This window comes from Chenopodium album, chromosome 3, assembly GCF_948465745.1.
Source record: "Chenopodium album chromosome 3, dcCheAlbu1.1, whole genome shotgun sequence".
NCBI lineage: Eukaryota > Viridiplantae > Streptophyta > Magnoliopsida > Caryophyllales > Amaranthaceae > Chenopodium > Chenopodium album.
The window spans coordinates 50839430-50844630 of record NC_137836.1 but is presented as its reverse complement, the minus strand read 5'-3'; the positions used below and the strand labels follow the sequence as shown (position 1 = coordinate 50844630).

At 41.4% G+C, this 5201-nt stretch overlaps 1 non-coding gene across 1 annotated transcript; it reads left to right on the top strand.

Moving 5' to 3' along the window:
• The first annotated feature begins 4741 nt into the window (after positions 1 to 4741).
• LOC145625959 (small nucleolar RNA R71) lies at positions 4742 to 4847 on the top strand. Its single transcript, XR_014110849.1, has one exon. It is a non-coding gene; the product is annotated as a small nucleolar RNA R71 (small nucleolar RNA).
• The last annotated feature ends 354 nt before the right edge of the window (positions 4848 to 5201 follow it).

The following is a 5201-nucleotide window of genomic DNA, read 5'->3' as shown; positions in this document are numbered from 1 at the left end:
ATGAAGATCCAACCACCTTTACTCCCCCGCACTTTCTAAATCAAAGTTTATCTTTTTGATTGCCCATAAAGCACGGTGTTCAAGCTCCACCGGGAGATGGCAAGACTTGCCATAGATAAGGCGATATGGAGTGGTACCAATAGGCATCTTGAAAGCCGTCCTATAAGCCCAAAGAGCATCATCTAACTTGTTCGACCAATCCTTTATATTCCTTGCAACCGTCTTCTCAAGAATGAGCTTTATTTGACGATTGGAGACCTCGACTTGGCCACTCGATTGAGGATGATATGGAAGGCTAAACCGTTGATGCACTCCATGTTTCCTCAACATCTTTTGGAAGGCGTTGTGAACAAAATGAGATCCGTTATCGCTTATCACAGCCTTAGGGATGCCAAACCTTGGAAGATGATTTTGTTGAACAACTTCAACACTACTTTGTGGTCATTAGTAGGGGAGGCAATGGCATCAACCCATTTAGAAACATAGTCCACAGCCACAAGTATGAATTAATTTCCATATGAAGATGGGAATGGTCCCATGAAGTCAATACCCCAGAACACCTCTAACTCAAGAATAGGCTGTTGAGGCATCTCATTCCTCTTGGAGATATTTCCAACCCTTTGACATCGGTCGCATGACTTTACAAAGCCCCATGAATCTTTGAAGAGATGCGGCCACCACAAACCACATTGAAGAACCTTAGTGGCGGTTTTGGAAACGCCCATATGACCGCCACTTGCATCCGAATGGCACATCTTTAGAACACTTGGCACCTCTTCATTCGGGACACAACGCCGAAGCAATCCATCCACCCCTCGTTTATACAAGATTGGTTCATCCCACAAGTAATGTCTTGCCTCCCTCTTGAGCTTCTTCTTTTGGTTCTTGGAGAAAGAAGGTTGAAACTCCCCACATGCTAGAAAGTTCACCAAGTCGGCATACCAAGGGATATCCTTAACTTTAATGGAATACAAGACATCATCAAGCATTCTATCTTCAATTGGTAGACCATCATCATGAATTTGATCACCCTCAAGGCGAGAAAGATGGTCCGCCACAACATTTTCCGCACCCTTCTTATCCCTAATCTCTATTTCAAAAGTTTGTAATTCAAGCACCCAACGAATCAACCTTGGCTTGGACTCTTTCTTGGCAAAGAGATACTTGAGAGCCGCATGATTCGGGAAGACAATGGTCTTGAAACCCAACAAATAACACCGGAATTTCTCGAAAGAATGAACAATGGCCAAGAATTCTTTTTTCGTTGTTGTGTAATTCTCTTGGGCCCCATTTAGTGTCGTGGACATATAGTAAATCACATAAAGCTTCTTGTCCACACTTTGTCCCAAAACACCTCCAATTGCCCAATCACTAGCATCACACATCAATTCAAAGGGTAAATCCCATCTTGGGGCTTGAACAATGGGGGTAGAGATTAGGGCCTTCTTTAATCTATTAAATACTTCCAAGCATTTATCATAAAAAACGAACTCAACATCTTTTTGAAGAAGATCATTAAGGGGCTTGGCAATGAGTGAGAAATCCTTGATGAATCTTCTATAGAAACCCGCATGACCCAAAAATGATCTCACTCCCTTAACATTCACCGAAGGTGGAAGCTTCTTAATAACCTCAATTTTTGCCTTATCCACCTCTATTCCTTTATGAGAGATCTTATGCCCAAGAACTATCCCTTCCTTCACCATGATATGGCATTTCTCCCAATTCAAGACAAGATTAACCTTTACACACCGAGCCAAACATTTCTCAAGATTAACTAGGCACTCTTCAAATGAAACCCCACCTATGGAGAAATCATCCATAAATACCTCCATTTCTTCCTCCAACATGTCTCCAAAAATGCTCATCATGCATCTTTGGAAAGTTGCGGGTGCATTACAAAGGCCAAAGGGCATTCTCCTATAAGAAAAGGTCCCATAGGGGCATGTAAATGTTGTCTTCTCTTGATCTTCGGGGTGGATTGGAATTAGGAAAAATGTCGAATAGCCATCAAGGAAGAAATAGAACTTGTGCCTTGTTAGTCTCTCTAACATTTGATCAATGAATGGAAGGGGAAAGTGATCCTTTTTGGTGGATGTATTTAGACGTCTATAGTCTATACACATCCTCCAACCGGTGACCGTTCTAGTTGGAATGAGCTCACCACTCTCATTCTTGACTACGGTCATACCCCCCTTCTTAGGAACGACATGAACGGGAGAAACCCACCTAGAGCTTGAGATGGGGAATATGATTCCCGCATCCAAGAGCTTGGTGATCTCTTTTTTCACCACCTCTCCCATTTGAGGGTGTAGCTTTCTTTGTCGTTCAATAGAAGGAAGGGTGCCTTCCTCAAGCGTTATGTGGAGTATACACAAAGCGGGGCTTATACCTTTAAGATTATCGATAGTATAGCCCAAAGCACCTTGGTGCTTTCTCAAGACACAACATAACGCTTGAGCTTGGCTCTCGCTCAAGGATGCACTAACAATTATGGGGTAAGTGGAATTTGGGCCTAAGAATTCATACCTAAGGTGTGATGGTAGAGGTTTGAGCTCTACCATAGGCACACCTTTACCTTCTTTTGTTGCGGCCGCTTGCAAAGCTTCATGGCTTGAGATCTTCAAGCACAATTGTTCATCCACTCCCTCCATGCTTCCATTAAGCAATTCCTCATACAATGCTACCTCCTTTTATGGTACACCTAGCTTGTCTTTGTTCAACAAAACATTCTCAAAAGCATCGTTAGAGGTGAGCAAGTGCTCATGCATGGAAGACACAACATGATCAAGAGAGTCAATCATCATGCAATTTTCAAGAGAAGAACTTGGATATTTCATGCTTTCATTCAAATCGAATTCTATGACCTCATCTCCTACCTTAAGGGAAATCTTTGCACACTTTACATCTATCATAGCACCCGAGGTAGCAAGAAAGGGTCTACCTAGAATAATTGGAATGGTAGCATCTTCAGACATTTCAAAAACAACAAAATCCACCGGAAACACAAACTTCCCAACCCTCCATGGAACATCTTCTACTTTACCTTTTGGAAACTTGATTGACCTATCGGCTAGTTTCAAGGTAATGTTAGAAGGTAAGAGTTCCCCTAGATCAAGTCTTTGATAAACCTAATATGGCATTAAGCTTACACTAACTCCTAAGTCACATAAGGCATTATCAAATTGCATCTTGTTAATAGCACAAGGGATGGAGAAGTTTCTGGGGTCTTTCAACTTGGGTGGCATTTTGTTCATGATGATCGCACTACAATTTTCAGTCAAATTGATTGTCTCCAAAACATCACAAGTCCTCTTTCCACTCAAAATGTCTTTGAGGAATTTGGCATAATTAGGCATTTGGTTGATCACATCGGTGAAAGGTAGAGAAAGGTGAAGTTGTTTTAGCATATTAATAAATCTCCCAAATTGCTCATCCAATTTGTGTCACATGAATTTTTAGGGATAAGGGAGCTTGGGTTTCACAATCTCTTTCTCTACTCTCACCTCTCTTGGTGTCTCAACCACAACCTCATCTAAAGATGCTCTACTTCCCTCATTCTCAACCAAAACTTCCTTGGGGACCTCCTTATTTTCACTCCTCCTAGGCAATCTCTCCTCAAGAACCTTACCACTCCTTGTAACAATAGCATTCACGGATTTCTTGGGAACTAGGCCTTGGGAAGGTAAAGAAGAAGGGCTTGCTTGGTCTTTCAAAGCACTAGCAAGTTGAGAAATTTGGTTTTCAAGCATTTTGTTGTGGGTCATCATTTCATTGAACTTCTTGTCACTAACGGCCATATATGTGTTCAACAACTTGGTTTGATTTTCAATTATTTCCTCCAAATTTGTCCTAAAAGAAGAAGATTGTGAATAAAAATTTTCACCTTGAGTCTTTGGAACAAATCCGGGTGGGGGACCTCTTTGAGAATTATTTTGAAAATTGCCCCTGCCTTGATTGTTCCAATTACCCCTATTTTGATTTTGACCATAACCTTGATTATGGTTTCCACTACCTTGGTTATGATTTCCATAACTTTGGTTTTACCATAATTTTGGTTTTGATTTTGACTACTATAACCTTGATTGTTATAGTTGCCACGAGAACTTTGGTTCCCTTGGCTCCTATAACCACCACCTTGGTTATAGTTGTCAAAATTACCTTTGTTTTGGTAATTCCTATTCCATTGAACTCTTTAATTATCAAAACTTTGCACATTAATATTTGACACATAATTCACATTCTCACTCTCACTATTATAAAAATCATCACCGCATTCCGGAGAAGCATGAGGGCAATTACAAGAGTCATGATCATAAGATCCACATGCATCACAAAACAAGCAACCAATAGGCATATTATTTGAAGAGTAAGGGGGTTGAGAGTTAGAAAAGGTACCTCTCCCCTTAAATTGGGAGGGAGAATTCGAAGCTTGTAAAAAAGAGGAGCCTTCCAACTTGGCCTTGATCGCGGTCATTTCTTTCCCCAAGTTTGTCATTTGTGAGTATAAGTTGTTGATCGCATTTAGATGGTCTATAGAGTACACCAAAGAGCCACTCTTGCTAGTTGAATCCCTCTCACCATCTTGCCAATCTCTATAGTACATAACCACGTCCTCTATAATGTCCACCACTTCCTCTTCCGTCGGATTCATTATGGGAACTCTGCACCCCCATCAAGGCATGATTTGCCTTGAGGACTTAGGCCTCCATAGAAAATTTGAATGACTTGATAGGTTGGAATTCCGTGGTGGGGACATTCCCTTTGGTACTCTTTATACCTCTCCCATGCTTCGTAGAGGCTTTCATTAGGTCTTTGCTTGAACCCTTGAATCAAAGCTCTAGCCTCCACCGTTTTCTTTTGTGGGTAGAATCGGGACAAGAATTCCTTGGTGACTTCGTCCCATGTTTGAAGGGAATTTGTCTTTACCTCCTTATCCAACCACTCCAAGAATCGGCCTATGAGAGAAAATGGAAACAACTTTAGCCGGATGAATTCTTGAGAAACTCCGTTCACTTTGATAGTGTTGCAATACTTTTCGAACTCCTTGAGATGGTTCAACGGACTCTCATTCTTAGCTCCGCTATATTTTCTCCTTTAGATCAAAGCGATCATAGCCGGCCTAATTTCGAAATCATTCGCCGGTGTTGTAGGTGGAGCAATTCCACTCTCAAACTTGTACGCACCGGGAATTCCCAATT